Source organism: Salmo salar, chromosome ssa17 (genome assembly GCF_905237065.1).
Source record: "Salmo salar chromosome ssa17, Ssal_v3.1, whole genome shotgun sequence".
Taxonomy (NCBI): domain Eukaryota; kingdom Metazoa; phylum Chordata; class Actinopteri; order Salmoniformes; family Salmonidae; genus Salmo; species Salmo salar.
Window position 1 is genome coordinate 54,095,560 of NC_059458.1, and position 21,674 is coordinate 54,117,233.

Genomic DNA, 21,674 nt, shown 5'->3' on the forward strand with positions numbered 1-21,674 from the left:
CTCCGTCTGCTCTCTCTGCCTTCTCTGCTCTCTCCGCCTTCTCTGCTCTCTCTGCCTTCTCTGCTCTCTCCGCCTTCTCTGCTCTCTCTGTCTTCTCTGCTCTCTCCGTCTTCCCTGCTATCTCAGACTGCTCTCTCTGCCTTCTCTGCCCTCCCCGTCTTCTCTGCTCTCTCTGCCTTCTCTGCTCTCTCCGTCTTCTCTGCTCTCTCCATCCTCTCTGCTCTCTCTGCTCTCTCCGTCCTCTCTGCTCTCTCTGCCTTCTCTGCTATCTCCGTCTGCTCCCTCTGTCTTCTCTGCTCTCTCTGTCTGCTCTCTCTGCCTTCTCTGCTATCTCCGTCTGCTCTCTCTGCCTTCTCTGCTCTCTCTGTCTTCTCTGCTCTCTCCGTCTTCTCTGCTATCTCCGTCTGCTCTCTCTGCCTTCTCTGCTCTCTCCGCCTTCTCTGCTATCTCCGTCTGCTCTCTCTGCCTTCTCTGCTATCTCCGTCTGCTCGCTCTGCCTTCTCTGCTATCTCCGTCTGCTCTCTCTGCCTTCTCTGCTCTCTCTGTCTTCTCTGCTCTCTCCGTCTTCTCTGCTCTCTCCGTCTGCTCTCTCTGCCTTCTCTGCTATCTCCGTCTGCTCTCTCTGCCTTCTCTGCTCTCTCTGTCTTCTCTGCTCTCTCCGTCTTCTCTGCTATCTCCGTCTGCTCTCTCTGCCTTCTCTGCTCTCTCCGCCTTCTCTGCTCTCTCTGTCTTCTCTGCTCTCTCCGTCTTCTCTGCTATCTCCGTCTGCTCTCTCTGCCTTCTCTGCTCTCTCTGCCTTCTCTGCTCTCTCCGCCTTCTCTGCTCTCTCTGTCTTCTCTGCTCTCTCCGTCTTCTCTGCTATCTCCGTCTGCTCTCTCTGCCTTCTCTGCTCTCTCCGCCTTCTCTGCTCTCTCTGCCTTCTCTGCTCTCTCCGCCTTCTCTGCTCTCTCTGTCTTCTCTGCTCTCTCCGTCTTCCCTGCTATCTCAGACTGCTCTCTCTGCCTTCTCTGCCCTCCCCGTCTTCTCTGCTCTCTCTGCCTTCTCTGCTCTCTCCGTCTTCTCTGCTCTCTCCATCCTCTCTGCTCTCTCTGCTCTCTCCGTCCTCTCTGCTCTCTCTGCCTTCTCTGCTCTCTCCGTCCTCTCTATGTGCTCTGCCTTCTCTGCTCTCTCCATCTTCTCTGCTCTCTCTGCCTTCTCTGCTCTCTCCGTCCTCTCTGCGCTCTCTGCCTTCTCTGTCTTCTCTGCCTTCCTCCCCCCTCTTCTCCAGAAACACCCCATCTAAAGCTGCCTGGCTCTGGCTAGGTAGAACATGGGACCAATGTAGCTGCCAAAGCTGGGGAAGCAAATCATCATCTTCATAACATTGCACAACTTTGTATCCAGCTTTGTAGACTCCATGAGGAAAAAGAGCACGAAGAGCACTAGAACCAGAAGATACGCCACCGCGGTGGGCTCCAGGACAGCTAGCGCATTCTTCAGGGCCCTCCTCTTCAGAGACAAAGTTGTCTCTCCCTGGGTCTGACTCTGGGCGGGGCTCGGTTTCCATTGCGTCCAGACCTTGCCCCCTAGACAGCCCAGCGTTAGCAGGAAGAGGACGGAGATGACAGCGGCGAGCTGAGGATGTCCTTGAGTTCCGTGAAGCCCGTGAGGATGACCAGACTCGGGGGGATGGCCCCCAGCAGGCCGCAGACGGCCAGCCGGTACTCCCACTTCCCCAGATGCAGGTAGAGGACGGGTTACGCTGCAGCATGGTAACGCTCCACACACATGCAGGCCAGGAGGATGGGGCAGCCCACCAAGTTGAGGATGGTGATGGCCTTGCCTGGAGAAAAAAGGGGCCCTGGGCGGCTGATGAAGTTGGTGTAGATGGCTATGGGCTTCAGGAGCAGGTAGAGCAGGTCCAGTAGAGCCAGGTTCAGACCCCGAATCTGAGACATTCACAGGTGTTAGTCAACTAGCACCACACAATCACAGTAGTCATCTAGAACCTGAGGCTCACAGTACAACATTTAGTAATCTATAGCCTACTACAGAGCCATGTACGACAAGCATATCAATCTGGGAAAGGTAAAAGCATAGAAATAGAATCGATTTAGAATCTATTTCTATGGATAAAACAAGCACATAGCATGATCGTCACAAGTAAAACCTTCAAAACATTCAGTGCTAGAAAAAAGTTAGTACCAAACTAATTGCCATCCTCAAACGCCATCCTCAAATCTCCATCCGCAACCGCCATCCTCAACCCTCCATCCTCAACCGCCATCCTTAACCCTCCATCCTCAACCACCATCCTCAACCCTCCATCCTCAAATCTCCATCCTCAACCCTTCATCCTCAACCTCCATCCTCAACCGCCATCCTCAACCTCCATCCTCAACCCTCCATCCTCAACCCTCCATCCTCAACCTCCATCCTCAACCCTCCATCCTCAACCGCCATCCTCAACCTCCATCCTCAACCCTCCATCCTCAACCCGCCATCCTCAACCCTCCATCCTCAACCGTCCATCCTCAACCCTCCATCCTCAACGTCCATCCTTATGTTCTGTGAGGTCCTTCCAGATCCTTTCCAGTCCACGTGGACATTCCTCTTCGGTTGTAGTTGAGACAGCTGGAGTAGTAGAAGAGTTGAGGATAGTTTTCCAGGACGAGAACGCCCCCCCACCCCAATCTTTTGATGGATATAACTACTGTTCACATTTCACCCATCATTATACAGGAGGGGTCCACAATTGGCCTAACACTACACAGCTGATTCATGGAATCAATGTTTCATCAAGCCTTGATGATTTGAATCAGCTGTGAGTAGTGCTAGGGCAAAAACCAAAAGGTGCATACTTTGGGGTCCCCAGAACAGAGAGAAACGCTGGTTCAGAGCACGTCAGCATTTTCTATGGGACTGATCGGCTGTGAAAGGTCTCCCCCTGCTGGAGGGTACAGAAATGACAGTTGATGGATAAGGCACATTGCTATGGAAATAAGGGTCATGTTGAGACAAAAATACTCCCAGAACACTACATTCAACTAAACAAAAATATCTTTAATCAGTTTTCAGGTAGAAACCATTTTTCATACAAACATATTGCGGGAATAGTCAGTGCAAGGTTCTTGCAATTGCTATTGCCAGCTCGTCAGTAAAATCCATAAAGTGCAGGTTAGTTGGTGTGACTGTTCCAAGTCTCCTATCAGCGTAGAAAAACGCACGACAAAGACTTCAACAACAGGTAAGGAGCTCTCCAAAGTTTTAGTGCAAAACTTTAGAACAAATGGGGGAAAATAATGGGTGAACTTGTCCTGAACAGTCATTCTGATTCCCATGTAAAATAACCTTTTGAGTGACAAAAATATCCCCCATTATATTATTTTGGGATATAAATGCTCAACATTTTTGAAAATTACTTTTTCTTTCATGGCTAACTACCAGGAAGTGATACACAAAGCTACTCAAACAACATTGAAATTGCCTCAATGATATACGTATTTGTTTCATACATCTCCCGTTTGGCATGTTTCTGGTGCTGCGGTTCACACCAGCACTGACGGATGTGTTGACATGACAACTGTGTCAGAGTTTTGAACGACCTGTCCCCCCTTTAGTTCCACGCTGGCTGAGGACCTAGCTAGCCAGTGACTAGCTAAAACCAGTAGAGTAGCTATCTAGCTATATTAACCACGCCCCTCTGCAAACACGCTTTCTTTCTTCCATGCTGGTTACAAGGCGGTACGTATTTAAATTAGGTAAGAGAATATCATGTTACCATTGGTGTATTAAAATGAGAGAGTTAGGGTGATGTCACCCTATCCCCTTAATAATCCCGCTTCCTGAATCCAAGAATCCAAACATTATCAATGTAGACGAAACAGTCATTTTTCATACTTTGGTCATCATACTTTCATCCAAATATCATCCAATTTCATGAAAAACATGATTTTGACTATTAAGAAGACCTATAAGAATAATATATTATACACCCATACATGGTATTGGGGATGATTTCTGTATCCACTTTCCTCAGCTAAGTCCATTTCTTCTTTGGTCGGTGGCGACTTGGTGACCACCGCCCAACAACATCTCACAGTCTTCAGTCAGTGACATCAACAAGTGGATGTGTCCTGATAGGCCCGGTCTGAGGGTGACTTTGACCAATCAGAAGACTAATAGGAAGTTAGCTCTTCTGAAAATGGTGGACACCACAAAATTAACAAAAGCCTTGACAGGAGACACAGAGAGAATGGTAGAGATAGAAAAACCTCCTCTGCCGTGTAGAGATACACTAGAAACAGTAGACAGGGCTTCCTCAGTGAGAGAAGAGGCAAGGAGTCAGAAAGTGCTGGAAAAGACCCTCTGGTCTCTCTGTCTGTCAGTCCATATCATACAGTATATACAGTAACACGTGTCCCATCCAGCCATTCTTGCAGTAGTAGAAGCATCTTGCTGACAGGGGTCTGAGGGCTGTTCTCAAATCACAAATAACACCTTATTCCCGATGTAGTACATTACTTTTGACCAAAACTTGTATGAGGTTAGCTGCATGGGGCTCTGCTCAAACGTAGCGCACTTATTAGGGAATAGTGTGTTATTTGATCCTTCCTCATTGACCCTTGACCTCCAGAGAGGGAGAGAGCGAGGGGACAGTGACAGTTCAATGGGGCTGCATTTGCCATGGAACTCGCTGGGGGGTGGAGTTGTGGATAGGATACTGCGGGGTAGGATATGGGGGCATGTGGTGTGGCTGTGAGGGAGCACATCCGGAGTTGGAGGCAGAGTTGGAGGGCATGTTGTGGAGGTAGACAGGGGCAGTTGGGGCGGTGGGGGTGGGGACTCTCTGGAGCACTAGGTGGGGGTAGATGATCTGACTCTGCCCGGAACAGACCAGGAAGCGGGGCCTTCAGTAGGCTCTCCTGACTCCTAGAGAGAGAGAGAGAGAGAGCGAGAGGGAGACCTTAGAATCAGTGGAAACAAACCAATATATTAGGTGTCTATAAAAGGTGCATACTATAGCAGGTTTCAATTGATATTTACAACTCGTTTAGGTTCATACAGTAGATCTCAGGTTCTCACCTCTGGTATCCACGGTTGTCGAAGCCGGCCATGCCCCCCAGGTAGACAGGGCTTTCTGCAGCCAGCCGGAGGTCCGGCCGCTGTGACAGGTGGAAGATCTTAGGAGGGGGGAACGTGTCCCAGTCCCCCTCCTCTCTCTCCAGCCAGCACTCACTACGCCGAGACTGCGCGTCTCTACGCCTGGAGAGAGGTGGTTATCATCATCTCCATCACTATCACCTCTGTCTCCTCTTTCCGGTAAAAGGTTCGGAGCGTGCGTGCTTGTGCGTGCGTGCGTGTGTGTGGATATTCATTTTCTTATATACCAAATATGCCACATATTGTTGTTGTGGGAGGTGCTCATGGCCTCCTACATGGAGCAGGAATTTACTGCCAAGTTGCTGAAATACCAGACCCTCGTGTCACGCCTGAACAGCCTTGGTTATCAGTGCAAACTTGTAGTGCTGATATTTAGGAGTCTCGGCCAGGTTGACGGTACGTGCGTTCAGATTGCAGGCCTGCATCGCACAAAGGCAAAGCATCTAGCGAGGTACTGCTCTGTGTCAGTGGTCATGGGCAGCCTTATTGTATGGCTAAGGTGCTTTCTGTATCCACAAGTGTCGATATAGCCATGACTTATGAAATGTTTGAATCCTTCTCGACTGTAATGTGATACGTGATTTGTGGATTCAAATAAAGCATTTCAAATGTGCGCGTGTCTGTGTGTGTGTGTGTGTGTGTGTGCTTGCTTGCGCCTATGAACGCGCGTGGGTGTGTTTGTGTGTACCTGCTCCTGCCGTCCCTCCTGGTGGCCCTGTCCTTCCCAATGCGTTCCTGCAGGCAGCAGATGATGAAGGAGAGAGACATTGCCAGGATGACGATGCCACTGACCACTGAGGCCAACACGGCCACGCGCAGACCCCGGTCCTCTGGCATCGATATGGCTGAGGGGAAGGCAGATCAAGGGAAAGTCAATTCAGTCCAGTACTGAGTCTCTGACAAATTACTTTCACCTATCATGTTGCTTCAGATATATTTTTTAAGATCTGTGATCACTGCAGGGGTGGGAGCTAGGAGTAGGGAGCTAGGAGTAGGGAGCTAGGAAAAGAGGGTAGGAGAAATGTGTCGCAGCTAGGAGAAGGGAGCTAGGGAAGGAGGGTATGAGCTAGGTGAAATGGGCACAGAATAGGAGAAGAGGCTGGGAGCTAGCTAGGGATTGGACCAGCTGTGTTGTCTCACCCTCACAGACTGGCAGGAAGTTGCTCCACTGGGGTTTGCCTGCCCAGACGCTGCAGGAGATCTTATCACTGCCCACCAGCTGGTAGCCCTCCCTACACCAGAAGGCCAGCACTGTACCCACCGACACCCCTGTCCCATGCTCCACATAGAATGACCCGCGCCTCGGGGGAAGCACGGACACACACAACAGACCTGGGGAGAGTGGGAGATAGAGAGTGAATATGAGAATTACAGAAGCAGATCAAGAGGAAGGGTTTAGAATATTTGGATTTGCATTTATTACTGATATTCATATCTAGCATAAGGTATACACTCTCAAGAGGTGTTCAATCTAAAGCTCGCAGAGTACATTTTACACAGTTTAATTTGCTGTTTATAGAAAGAAGGCAGAGAGAGAGAAAGAGATTGAGGAAAATAGATGTTTCAAAGAGAGGGGTGTCGAGGTCATTCTCTGTAAATACACAACAGAACCCAGAGAGTGTTCTTCAATGGAAGCTCCTCTAACATCAGATATGTACAGTACAGTTGCCTTGGGCCATTACTCTTCTCTATTTTTACAAATGATTTGACACTGGTCTTACACGAAGCTAGAATGACTATGTATGCGGATGATTCCACATTCTACATGTCAGCACCCAAAGCCAGTGATCTCACTGAAAATGTAAATAAGGTGTTACCCATTCTGACAACGACTGTAATTAATAATAAACTGGTCTTAAATACATCTAAAACTAAAAACGCTGTATTTGGTTCAATGCATTCTCTAAGACCTACACCTCAGCTGGAGTTGTTCGTAAAGGGTGTGACCATTGAACAAGTTGAGGAAGCTAAACTCCTAGGTATAACATCGGATGGTCATTTATCATGATCAAGTCATATTGACAAAGTTGCTGTGAAGATGGGGAGCGGTATGTCTGTTATTAAAATATGTTCTGCGTTTTTGACAAATCAACTGTACTAGTTGTTCAGGCTCTGGTCTCGTCCCTTATTGATTACTGTCCGGTAATATGGTCAAGTGCAGCAAAGAAAGACCTAACAAAGCTACGGCTGGCTCAAAATAGAGCAACAAAAAACAACAGCTCTTTATGGACTGTGAAATGACACACACACACACACACACACACACACACACACACACACACACACACACACACACACACACACACACACACACACACACACACACACACACACACACACACACACACACACACACACACACACACACACACACACACACTATCACACTCCAACACAAACAATCTACACACACATTATTCTTTAGTTGTATTGTTTGTATATCATTGTATTTTACATTTGTGAGACTGTTCTTGTATATCAGTAACCAGGTTTCCATCCAGACTTTTTATGCAAGTAAAGTACGTAGGATAAGAAATGTCACGACAGGCCTGATGGAAACAGCAAATTTGTCGGTAAACTTTCCAAATGTCGACAAAACAAAATACGCTAGACAAGGTGGGATCTTTTTGTGTCGGTACAATTAATTATGCAAGAAATGGCGGTGGAAATGCCTTTATGCACAAATACTGATATAATAACCATCATATGGAAGTAAACCTGGAGTCACGCGATGATATATTGTGTGGTCCTCCCACTACGACTCGGGGAAGCATGCAGTTTATTAGGCTACAGATTACATAGGTCATGATGAACTTCCCAGGGTGGTGAAAGTGCAAATTGATTGGCATGATGCTCATTTCCAATAAATATTGAGGGTCTTATTCTGGAGACACGATCATAGACGATTGGCTGCCGTTTGACAAATACAAATAATCTCGATCTTCTGTCCATAATAATCTCATCATGTAGCAGGCTATACCTGCACTGTATCTGCAAGCTGTTGGTTAGAGTGCACGTGCCAGTCCCCTTTCCTTTTGTCTATCAAGCTGTCATATCGGCTTAGCCCACTAGGGACTTTTCTATCATTGTTAGTAACCAATATCTACTGTTTGTTATGTATTTCTGTGATTATTTAGTTAGTTAGTAAATAAATAATTAAGCCAATTTGTATATTGCTGATTCATAATTTATGCTAGGGTTCGTGCAGATGACCAAATATTTTACGACATTCAGATGAGACTGATGGAAGGTAAAGAATAATTCATGACTGACTGCTATTGATATAAAAGATCTTCATATCTTTAAGAGTGGATTCGGGAGATAGCCGCTCTATATAAACTAATGCTTCCGCGGTGCCTCTGTAATGAGTCCTATGTGTGGCTGGTGTAGAGAGTCAGGCGCAGGACAGCAGATATGAGTAATCAACGTACTTTTACTCAAAATGTCAAATATACAAAGTAACAAATACACGCACACCACGAGAGACCGAAAATACAATAAACAATCACTCACAAAAACCCATGGGGGAACAGAGGGTTAAATAATGAAACAGTAATTGTGGGATTGAAATCAGGTGTGTAAAACAAAGACAAAACAAATGGAAAATGAAAAGTGGATCGGCGGTGGCTAGAAGGCCGGTGACGTCGACCGCCGAACACCACCCGAACAAGGAGAGGGACCGACTTCGGTGGAAGTCGTGACAGCCTCAGACTCCTAATGAGTTAGTTATTGCCTGATTAATTTAATCAAATAATGAAACGTTAGGTAATCGATTGGAAAATAGCAGGTCATCTCATTTAACCATACTAGAGACACAACATCATGTTTTATGTTTTCTTTGTGGACCCCAGGAAAAATAGTTGCTGTTTCGGCAAAAGCTAATGGGGATCCCAATGAACCAATAAACCAATAAACAAGCGATCCAGCAGAGAGCAGTACTGATGCTGAGTTGTAATGTTATTTATGTGTTGTGAGGTTTTTAGTGGTCTAAGACCCTGAAAGCATGCAGGCTGCTGTCTGCTGATTAGATATGACAGATGGGAGGATTTTTTGTTCTGCAGCGGTGCAGAGAGAGAGGGGGGCTGAGAGAGAGAGAGAGAGAGAGAGAGAGAGAGAGAGAGAGAGAGAGAGAGAGAGAGAGAGAGAGAGAGAGAGAGAGAGAGAGAGAGAGCTAGCCACGAGGGGATGAAGGATGTTGATACTACTTCACTAGGGCTTTACTCTCTCTCTCTCTTTTCCCAAAAAAGACACACACACACACACACACACACACACACACACACACACACACACACACACACACACACACACACACACACACACACACACACCTGCATAAAAGCCAAGACAGGCACACATACAAACATGTGAGTAACAATATGCCAGACATGCGTGCAGAGGGTCCACGGCAGTTCATTTTCCAACATAGGACGGAATCTGCATCACCATGCAGCATCTGCTTGCATATATTCATGCCCTGATACCCACAAATACACAGACAGACACACACACACACACACACACACACACACACACACACACACACACACACACACACACACACACACACACACACACACACACACACACACACACACACACACACACACACACACAAAAGCATGCATACACGTACATACACACCAGCCAAGCTTAGACCTGAGTCATCATAGAGTTTAATCAGGAATGCAGCCCCTAAGCCTCCCCTCCCCTCCCAACACACACACACACACACACACACACACACACACACACACACACACACACACAAGTATTGGACCCGGGTTGTCTGCACAGCTCAAGATTGTGTTAGTCTACTGAGCTTAAGTCTATATTAGTGGACCTACAGATCAATGTGTTATTGGGATGTTCCCTGCGCAGCTCAGAAAATACCCCTTCCACTTCAATATCTTGTGGACTGGACTTTGGACTGCCATTAGAGTACTAGTTCTATTGTCGTGTTAGACTGCTGGGTTTGGCTGCTGGGTGAATGTTGGGTCTGTCTCATTCTGATCAGCTTATCTCCAGTGGGCCGCCATTCACAGGGCTTTGCTGGCATGGCAATACCGTGGGCTGCCAGCAACCAACCTGGCCACCTGACTCTCACAACATAACAACTGCCCCTTTCTTCTCTCTTCTTGATGTTCCCTCTCTCCCTCTCTATTTCTCCGCCTCAGGGTCCTGACAGATAGGCGCTCAGAATAGTGCCTGATTAAATAAAGATTAGGCCCACATTAAAGATTCATCCACACACAAAAACACACACACGCACGCACGCACGCACACACACACACACACACACACACACACACACACACACACACACACACACACACACACACACACACTCACTCACTCACTCACTCACTCACTCACTCACTCACTCACTCACTCACTCACTCACTCACTCACTCTTCGCTCAGAGCTGCTTCACTAAAGACCATACACTCCCTGTGTTGCCCTGCAGCAAGGCAGAGAAGGCTGCTGGGCCACCTGGCATATTACACATCCCAGAGGCCACAACAACCTCTGTAATCTAGATATTATCACTTCTCTAACATTGCATCATCCCTCCATCTGAATTAGGGTTGAAAACTTGCAGTAACTTTCCCCAAATTCCCAGGTTTTCCAGAAATCCCAGTCGGAAGATTCCCTAAACAGAGGGGAATAAGCAGTGAATCCGGAATCCTTCAAACAGGATTTCTGGATTTTGGGGAAAGTTACCGGGATTTCCAGCATAAAAAATAACTATACTATACTATGGTATAAATACTATAGTATTTATTGTAGTGTTTTTTTGCAGACTGTAGTATACTGTAGTTTTTACTGTAGTGTTGTTGCAGACATTACTGTAGTATTTTTTCATGCTGCTTCGGCAAAAGCGAATGGGGATCCCAATGAACCAATGAACCAATAAAAATCGATCCAGCAGAGAGCAGTACTGATGCTGAGTTGTAATGTTATTTCTGGGTTGTGATGTTTGTTATGTGGATAATACTGCAGTATTTACTGTAGTATTCTACAGAATACTACAACATTCTATAGTAAATATTGCGCATGATCGAGGGATACTACAGTGTAAGTACTGTAGTATTCTATAGTAAACTGTAATGTTTTTTCATGTGGGTTAGCAACCCTGAAGCTGAGTAACCCCTATTGACCTAATACCTGCAGGGATGGAGGCTAAACCACCTGATTAGCCTGGTGTTCTACTGTCTTTTGTTTCAGACAGTCAGCCTTTTGCTAAACAAACTGCCCTCTTATGTTTGTGTTCTCTCTCTCCTTTTCTCCCCCCTCTATCTATCCTATTTCTCTCTCTGTCTGTCAGGGATACCTCTCTGTAGTAAACCGTCCAACTCCCACACTGACCGACGTCATAGGCTGACTGTGCTCTCTCTCTCTCTCTCTCTCTCTCTCTCTCGCTCTCTCATCCATCTCATCCTTCTCTCCATCAGAGGGTGAGGTAGCAGCAGTCTATTCCTGTGGTCTCTCTCCGTTACTCTCTGACATGGCCAATGATCGAATCCCCTTAACACTCCCCGTAGCGTGAGAGGGGTGAGGTAAGGATAGAGGAATGACAGGGATGAGTGAAAACAAGGTGCTGCCCTCCTTCACTGTAGAACTCTCTATTTCTCTGAGTCCTCGCTGAGTTCTAGATGAGAGCCCTTGATGTGTGTATCTCACTGGTTCTCAATCCTGGTCCTGGGGACCCAAACGGGTTCACGTTTTTGTTTTTTGCCCTAGCTCTACACAGCTGATTCAAATGATCAACTCATCAAAAGGCTTTGATGATTTGAGTCAGGTGTGTAGAGCTAGGGCAAAAACCCAAAAATGTGCACCCCTTTGGGTCCCCAGGACCAGGATTGAGAACCACTGGGGTGTCTCATTCTCACTCTCTCTCTGTTTTTTTTTTTTTTTAAGAACGAATGGAGGGACGAGAGGAGAGATGGTGTTCCGGGTGCTGCACTTTCCCTCTAACAATAACCGGCGTTAACTTTATCTCGAGAACTATGTTTGTCTTCTCGCTCCCTTCCTCACTCCACCTATCCCTCTCTCTCTCTGTTAAGGGCTGGACCTGTGCCTTGTGAAAGCTGGACGTATTGGTTAAACATAGCTCGGGTCTTCTGACCATGCAGTGACCAGTAATATGAGGACTGGTTGTGTGCCAGCAGAGGCTGCTGGACAGACTGACGGCAGCTAGAGCTCCCCAGTTAGAATGTCTGCATTGTTTCAGCTGTGGAACATGGTTCAGAGAAACAGTTCCATTAACTCTCTGTCCATTAACCCTCTGGGCGAATTACACTCTAATGTACAGTATTTTGAAACAAGATAGTTGTCGAGAGCTGTAATTTGTATTTTCAAAATACTTTTCTATAAGAAACATTTAAGTGGTTTACAATTTTGTAGCCCCTTTTCACCCTGCCAGTGGTGGGAAAAGTACCCAATTGTCATACGTGAGTAAAAGTAAAGATACCTTCATAGAAATTGACTCAAGTAAAAGTGAAACAGTACTTGAGTATTTGGTTTGAAATATACTTCAGTATCGAAAGTAAATGTAATTGCTAAAATATACTGAAGTATCAAAGTAAAAGTAAATCATTGCAAATTTCTTATATTCAGCAAAACAGACGCTACCATTATCTTTACGCATAGCCAGGTCACACTCCAACATTCAGACATCATTTACAAACCAAGCATGTGTGTTTAACGAATATACCAGATCAGAGGCAGTAGGGATGACCAGGGATGTTCTCTTGATAAGTGAGTGACCATTTTCCTGTCCTGCTAAGCATTCAAAATGTAACAAGTACTTTTGGGTGTCAGGGAAAATGCATGGAGTAAAAAGTAAATTATTTTCTTTAGGAATGTCGTAAAAAAAAAAGTAAAAAGTTGTCAAAAATATAAATAGTGAAGTACAGATACCCCAAAAAACTACTTAAGTAGTACTTTAAAGTATTTGTACTTTACACCACTGCACCCTGCATTGGTATCAGAAGTCTGATGGCACTGTGGTGTGATAAGAGCATCTGCAAAATAAACTAAATATACATGTAATGTAAAAATGAACAATTGCATAGCATGCTGAGTATTATTCTAATGAGCTCTGTCCCAAAACAAGGTCAATACTGCTTTGCAGTTCATTTTGGTATGTTCATATACTGTACATTTACATTTTGGTCATTTAGCTGACACTCTTATCCAGAATAACTTACAGTCAGTGTATTCAACTAAGGAAGATAAACAAGAACATATCACAGTCATAGCAAATTGTCACGTCCTGACCAGTACAAGGGGTTATTGGTTATTGTAGTTTGGTCATGACGTGGCAGGGGGTATTTGTTTTATGTGGTTCGGGGTTTATGGGATATGTATTTATGTAAGAGGGGTGTTTGATTTATGTGTTCCCGGGGTTTTTGGGTAATGTTCTTGTTTTGTATTTCTATGGTTTTCTATGTTGTGTATTTCTTTGTGTTGGCCTGGTAAGGCTCTCAATCAGGAACAGCTGTACATCGTTATTGCTGATTGAGAGTCATACTTAGGTAGCCCTGTTTCACCTGTCCCTTTGTGGGAAGTTGTGTTTGCATAGCTGTGTGTTTTAGCATGCAATCCTGTTCGTTCGATCATTTTCTTGTTTTGTGTTCAATAAAAGTCATTATGAGCACTCAACCCGCTGCGCCTTGGTCCACTTCGTACGACGACCGTTACACAAATAAAATGTTTTTGTAACCGTTAGTGAGAATGTTCCTGCTGTTCGGCCTGGCATTTTTGTATTTTAAAATAAAATACTTTACAAAATACAAGGATTTTGTCGTTTATTTTGATACATTGATCTTTATGGTATTTCGTAATTGAATTTTGTAATTGTTGCCCATTCCTGTGCCACAACTGCAGTATACACACTCTCCCCTGCTAGCAAAACAACTAACGGAATGGAAAAGGGAGATAAAGTAGGGAGATAAAACTACAAATCTATCACTACCATTGACCCCCTAATGGCAATATCAATATGCCGTTTACAGAGTGTACTGGTAGGGACCAGGGCAGTCTAGTCACATGGGAGCTGCTCAGGATTCTACCCAGAAAGAGAATTCTGAGGCATAGAGAAGAGAGGGCTGAGGGTAAGTGTGCTGTTGACCAGCGGGATCTAATATTAAATATGTATTCCCACGGGGAGAGTGAGTGAGAGAGAGAGAGAGAGAGAGAAAGAGAGAGAGAGAGAAAGCTGCTGTTATGAAACCAACTGTGCGTTTTTTTTAAACCTTTAAGGAGATTTGCATCGTTGTGGTTAGTGTGTGTCCATTTCTGTCTGTGTGTATGCACGTGTTTATGCCATGCACGTGCGGGTGGTGGTGGGACTGTGTATTAGTGTGTGAGAGAGAGAGAGCGAGACAGAGAGAGAGAGCAAGAGAGAGAGAAAGACAGAAAGAGAGAGAGAGACAGAGAGAGAGAGGCAATGAGAGCGAGAGAGAGAGAGAGAAACAGACAAAGAGAGCGAGAGAGAGAGAAAGAGAGAAAGAGAGAGAGAGACAGAGAAAGAGAGCGAGAGAGAGAAATAGACAAAAAGAGAGAGAGAGAGAAAGAGAAGGAGAGACAGACAGAGCTAGAGAGAGAGAGAGGGAGAGAGAGAGAGAGAGAGAGAAAGAAAGGGAGAGACAGAGACAGAGCTAGGGAGAGAGAGAGAGAGACAGAAAGAGAGAGAGAGACAGAAAGAGAGAGAGACAAAGAGAGCGAGAGAGAAAGACAGAAAGAGAGAGAGAGAGAGAGAGAAAGAGACAGAGAGAGAGAAAGAGAAACAGACAAAGAGAGCGAGAGAGAGAGAGAGGGAGAGAGACAGAAAGAGAGAGAGACAGAGAGAGAGAAAGAGAAACAGACAAAGAGAGAGAGAGAGAGAGAGAGAGAGAGAGAGAGAGCATGGGATGCCCCGCTAACTCATGCACACAGCAGCACCATAATGGCATCTTGCTGATTTCTCTTTAGGCAGTGCAGCTGAACAGTGGACATAATGAGACATCACAACCACAGGATCTGAAGCCACGAACCCCCCAGGCTCTAATTAGGAAGTTCTGAGTCTGAACTGCTTCATATTGGATTCTAATAACGTTTAGACAAGTCAATAACACCTGCACACTACTCAAGCTCTCATATGACGGCTGAAACCGCCATTCTGTGTACAGATAGGGAAACTTTTAGACATACACATGCGGACAAACAAGCAACAACATAGGCCTACTTACACTACAGTTTCACTTGCACCTGCAAGCATAAACACTGTAGTAGTACACACCACAAACATAACACAAGTTTGTCTGTAGTATTAGTTTGTAGCAGTATTAGACATCAGTCCAGGAGAACTCTGACTCACCTGTGTGGTTACTGGTAGCTGCCTGTGACTCTAACTCTGTTGGTGACTCAGTCTGTAGCTTAGGCTGTGTCTGTAGTTCTGTCTGTGTCTGTGCCACAGTCTGTGCCTCTGTCTGATGGTCTGGCTGTGTCCGTACTTCAGTCTGTGTCTCTGTAGCAATGGGAGGATCCGAGGTGGTCTCTTGGAGGAGGGGGCTGACCGACGAGCATGCAGCCAGGGCCAGTGCATATGTCAGGGGCCACATCAGGGCCCACCCACCCGGGGGCCTCCCTCCTCTAGACATGGGGACAGGCAGGAGAGGAAGATACCAAGATGTCCTCAGTGGCAGTAGATGTCCTTTCTCCCTCACTCTCTCATGGCCAGATGACACTCACAGCTGGTCCCTTACCGTTCCGCCACTCAAGGTGTCCCAGCAAAAGCTGCAGAAACACAGTTGTTCTTCAAATCACTTCCTCTCGCAGTGTCCTGTCCTCTTCCCAGTCCTCGTCTCGTCTCTTCACTCCCTCAGTGGACACAAAGAGGTCTGTGTGTTGCCCATGTCGCTGGTGTGCTGTGGATCGTAGCCTCTCTGTAATCTGCCTGTCCCTGCAATCTCTGCTCACTGCTTTTTCTCTCTGTTTCCTGCCTTTCTCTCTATCTTTCTCCCTCTTCTCTCTCTCTTTACTCTCTGCCTCTGTCCCTTCTCTCTCTCTCTCTGATTTCCTCTCTGCTTTCCCTCTCTCTCTGCTCCCTGTGATCCCCTGTTCTGACGGCAGCTCTTACGTAACCCGATGTAGAGCGGTAATTCATGCACTCTTAAATCCTGATATTCTCTCTCTCCCTCTCTCTCTCTTCCCCCCTTTCCTCCCACCCTCCCTCTCTTCATCCCAGGGCTGAGTGAGAGAGAGAGAGAGAGAGAGAGAGAGAGAGAGAGAGAGAGAGAGAGAGAGCATGTTTCATAGGTAAGTGGATCCGTGCGAAAAAAATAACAGTTTGCAGTATTGAGAAAACTGCATAAGCAGCCAAGAGCATCGGCCAGCATCACCTCTGGGACAAAGCATAGAACAGGACACTGAGCGCTGCAGTATGCTCAGTACACCGATAATGACATTAAAATGATACTGTGCCTGTTTCAAGTAAGAACACACTGTAAAGATGCAAAGTCACAATTCCCATCTCCAACGGATCTCAGGGAGATGGGTTAGGATGGAGGAAACTAAAAGCTGTGACTGGCTCGTCTCTCCTACTGTACTCTCTGGTCACTAACGGGCTGGACTGGCACAAAAGGTCTATTTTAGATCACAGCCTCTATTATTCACCAGTCATCAGCATGGCTTCCTGTCTTGTCCAGGCTGCAATCTCCGACCTGATTCACCTGGCACTTTAACAACCACGGTGAAAAACATTCACAAATATCACCAGTCAAATGTGTATGTTAAATTCAATGGTGTTGTTGGGCTCAGTGAAACGATCATGTCTTTAGATAAACGTGCAGGGGTCTTGTTGGGGTCACTGATCGTGACTTTAAATAAAGGTGCAGGGGTCTTGGTGGGGTCACTGATCGTGACTTTAAATAAAGGTGCAGGGGTCTTGGTGGGGTCACTGATCGTGACTTTAAATAAAGGTGCAGGGGTCTTGGTGGGGTCACTGATCGTGACTTTAAATAAAGGTGCAGGGGTCTTGTTGGGGTCACTGATCGTGACTTTAAATAAAGGTGCAGGGGGTCTTGTTGGGGTCACTGATCGTGACTTTAAATAAAGGTGCAGGGGTCTTGTTGGGGTCACTGATCGTGACTTTAAATAAAGGTGCAGGGGTCTTGTTGGGGTCACTGATCGTGACTTTAAATAAAGGTGCAGGGGTCTTGTTGGGGTCACTGATCGTGACTTTAAATAAAGGTGCAGGGGTCTTGTTGGGGTCACTGATCGTGACTTTAAATAAAGGTGCAGGGGTCTTGGTGGGGTCACTGATCGTGACTTTAAATAAAGGTGCAGGGGTCTTGGTGGGGTCACTGACCGTGACTTTAAATAAAGGTGCAGGGGTCTTGTTGGGGTCACTGATCGTGACTTTAAATAAAGGTGCAGGGGTCTTGGTGGGGTCACTGATCGTGACTTTAAATAAAGGTGCAGGGGTCTTGTTGGGGTCACTGATCGTGACTTTAAATAAAGGTGCAGGGGTCTTGTTGGGGTCACTGATCGTGACTTTAAATAAAGGTGCAGGGGTCTTGGTGGGGTCACTGATCGTGACTTTAAATAAAGGTGCAGGGGTCTTGGTGGGGTCACTGATCGTGACTTTAAATAAAGGTGCAGGGGTCTTGGTGGGGTCACTGATCGTGACTTTAAATAAAGGTGCAGGGGTCTTGTTGGGGTCACTGATCGTGACTTTAAATAAAGGTGCAGGGGTCTTGGTGGGGTCACTGATCGTGACTTTAAATAAAGGTGCAGGGGTCTTGGTGGGGTCACTGATCGTGACTTTAAATAAAGGTGCAGGGGTCTTGGTGGGGTCACTGATCGTGACTTTAAATAAAGGTGCAGGGGTCTTGTTGGGGTCACTGATCGTGACTTTAAATAAAGGTGCAGGGGTCTTGGTGGGGTCACTGATCGTGACTTTAAATAAAGGTGCAGGGGTCTTGGTGGGGTCACTGATCGTGACTTTAAATAAAGGTGCAGGGGTCTTGGTGGGGTCACTGACCGTGACTTTAAATAAAGGTGCAGGGGTCTTGGTGGGGTCACTGATCGTGACTTTAAATAAAGGTGCAGGGGTCTTGTTGGGGTCACTGATCGTGACTTTAAATAAAGGTGCAGGGGTCTTGGTGGGGTCACTGATCGTGACTTTAAATAAAGGTGCAGGGGTCTTGGTGGGGTCACTGATCGTGACTTTAAATAAAGGTGCAGGGGTCTTGGTGGGGTCACTGACCGTGACTTTAAATAAAGGTGCAGGGGTCTTGTTGGGGTCACTGACCGTGACTTTAAATAAAGGTGCAGGGGTCTTGTTGGGGTCACTGATCGTGACTTTAAATAAAGGTGCAGGGGTCTTGTTGGGGTCACTGATCGTGACTTTAAATAAAGGTGCAGGGGTCTTGGTGGGGTCACTGATCGTGACTTTAAATAAAGGTGCAGGGGTCTTGTTGGGGTCACTGATCGTGACTTTAAATAAAGGTGCAGGGGTCTTGGTGGGGTCACTGATCGTGACTTTAAATAAAGGTGCAGGGGTCTTGTTGGGGTCACTGATCGTGACTTTAAATAAAGGTGCAGGGGTCTTGTTGGGGTCACTGATCGTGACTTTAAATAAAGGTGCAGGGGTCTTGGTGGGGTCACTGATCGTGACTTTAAATAAAGGTGCAGGGGTCTTGGTGGGGTCACTGATCGTGACTTTAAATAAAGGTGCAGGGGTCTTGGTGGGGTCACTGATCGTGACTTTAAATAAAGGTGCAGGGGTCTTGGTGGGGTCACTGATCGTGACTTTAAATAAAGGTGCAGGGGTCTTGTTGGGGTCACTGATCGTGACTTTAAATAAAGGTGCAGGGGTCTTGGTGGGGTCACTGAAACTATCATGACTTTAGATAAACATATACTGAAGCCATCTGAAACAGGCCAACAAACTCCTAGCTCAAATCACAATGTTCTGCTTCACGTTGGATTAAAATAAAGTTGACAACATAACACAACAACAAACACAAAGCAGCGTCTTCATCACAATCCCCAGATGAAACATCTTCATGGAGACAAAGATGATAAGATACAAGGTTATGTAACACAACAACAGAGGCAACGCATCGTTCTTCACAGCCCTCTGTCTCTCTAGTGGATATGCATCACACTTCAGTGCAAGGGTACAGAGTACATAAGAGCACAGATGAGTACAGAACTGAGGAGCACAGCAGCACGCAGCTAAAGCCACTAACAGGATGTGCTCTGCAGTAGATAACTGAGGAGCAGGTCACTCAGGGCAGATGAGCTTTGCAACTACAGGTCAAGGGCAATCACAGCCACACCGTAAATGCATTGTGAACGGAGGGAGAGAGATACAGAGAAAGAGAGAGAGAGAGAGAGAGAGAGAGAGAGAGAGAGAGAGAGAGAGAGAGAGAGAGAGATACACAGTGATGCACACGTAGACTGTTCATAGACTACCACAACCTCACATTTTACCAGATCTTATCAACATGGCGGCTGTTACAGTCGTTTCTCTGAGAGCGATAATAACCATAGAGATGTTTTACTGCTGTACATAACCACAGTTACAGTAACCTAACTAAGCTAGCAGGGCCATGTGAAAGGCTGTAAAGGGCTGTGACAGGGAGGCAGCAGGCAGCAGCTTTAGAGAGGGGGATTTAAGGCCTCCTGGGGCTGAAAGGCTACAGTAGATATAGCAGTGGATCTGATTCTCAGGCTCTTGCCTGCTGTGCTGTGGTTCTGCCACCCTTGGCCCTGTCCCATCCCCTCATGTGAACTTGTGTGTGTGTGGTTTGGTTTGGATTGGTTTAACTATCCTTGTGGTGACCAGAAGTCCTCACAACATAGTAAAACAAGGAAAACTTGCCGGTCTCCACAAGGAGAAGGGCTATTTTAGGCTTATTGTAAGGGTTAGGTTTAGGGTTACAAAGGGTTAGAATTAAGGTTAGGTTTAGGGTTAGGGGTTTTGGGTTAAGGTCAGAGAAAATAGGATTTTGAATGGGAATAACTGTTGGGTCCCCACAAGGATAGTAAAACAAACGATTGTGTGTGTGTGTGTGTGTGTGTGTGTGTGTGTGTGTGTGTGTGTGTGTGTGTGTGTGTGTGTGTGTGTGTGTGTGGCAATCCCCAGAAAGTCCCCACAAGGATAGTAAAACAAGGAAAAGGCTATTTTAAGACTATTTTAAGTTTAGGGGTTGGGTTTAGGATTGTTACAATTAGGGTTAGGGTTAGAGGTTTAGGAGTAAGGGTTAGGGGTTAAGGTTAGGCTTAGGGTAAGGGTTAGGTTTAAGGACAGTAGGACTTAGAATGGAAATTAATTTTAGGTCCCCACAATGATAGTAAAACATATGGTGTGTGTGTGTGCATGTGTGTGCATGTGAGTGAAGTAATTTCCAGAGCATCTATGCACTTCTCTGCATCCCGCTCCTTTCTCTCTCTCTCGTTTTGTCGTTCCTTCTTTCTCTCATTCTGTCTCTGTTTCTCTCTCTCTCTCTCACACACATTACTTTCACATAACAGCATACATACAGATGGGACCATAACACCTACAGTATTTCTAGAGCACTGCAGTGGAGCGTTAGGACCTGATTTGAATGGAAGAGTGACCCTCGATGGCCCACTTACACAACTGCTAGTATTATGCTTTATCTCAGCTCACTGGTCACCATAGCAACACCCACCCGTAGCATGTGCTCCAGCAGGTATATTTCAATGGTCATCCCCAAAACCTACTCCTCTTTGGCCATCTTTCCTTCCAGTTCTCTGCTGCCAATAACTGGAACAAATTGCAAAAATCACTGAAGCTGGAGTCTTATATCTCCCTCTCTAACTTTAAGCATCAGCTGTCAGAGCAGCTTACCGATCATTGCACCTGAACACAGACCATCTGTAAATAGCCCACCCAACTACCTCATCCCCATATTGTTATTTATTTTTTTGCTCCTTTGTACCCCAGTATCTCCACTTGTACATTCATCTTCTGCACATCTATCACTCCAGTGTTCAATTGCTAAATTGTAATTATTTCACCACTATGGCCTATTTATTGCCTTACCTCCCTAATCTTATTACATTTGCACACACTGTATATAGATTTTTCTATTTTGTTATTGACTGTACTTTTGTTTATTCCATGTGTAACTCTGTGTTGTTGTTTGTGTCGCACTGCTATGCTTTATCTTGGCCAGGTCACAGTTGTAAAAGAGAACTTGTTCTCAACTGGCCTACCTGGTTAAATAAAGGTGAAATAAAAATCGAATAAAAAATGCTTTAACATGATGGGATACTCCCTCTGTAGTACTAGCTTATGGTGTCTTTGCACTGAGAAGCTTGCTGGCTATATGGAACAATGTACTCCAGAGTACTCTGCTTGACTGGATACTGGAGAATACTGGGATATAGGCCTACTGCGCAGTGTAGCACTAGAGAGTATTTTGATGAATTGGGTGAGCCAACTATTGAATTAGTTCTAATTCTATCTGGTTACTAATTCTACAGTCTTCAGTCACTGAGTATCCAAG

The 21,674-nt window shown here is 45.9% G+C and overlaps 1 non-coding gene across 1 annotated transcript; it reads right to left on the reverse strand.

Annotated features, from left to right (window-relative positions):
* Positions 1 to 3,021: 3,021 nt before the first annotated feature.
* On the reverse strand, positions 3,022 to 16,354 carry LOC106576078 (uncharacterized). Its single transcript, XR_006760115.1, has 5 exons — positions 15,506 to 16,354; positions 6,283 to 6,474; positions 5,831 to 5,987; positions 5,065 to 5,244; positions 3,022 to 4,911 (listed from the first exon to the last, which is right to left on the reverse strand). It is a non-coding gene; the product is annotated as an uncharacterized protein (transcript).
* Positions 16,355 to 21,674: the final 5,320 nt, after the last annotated feature.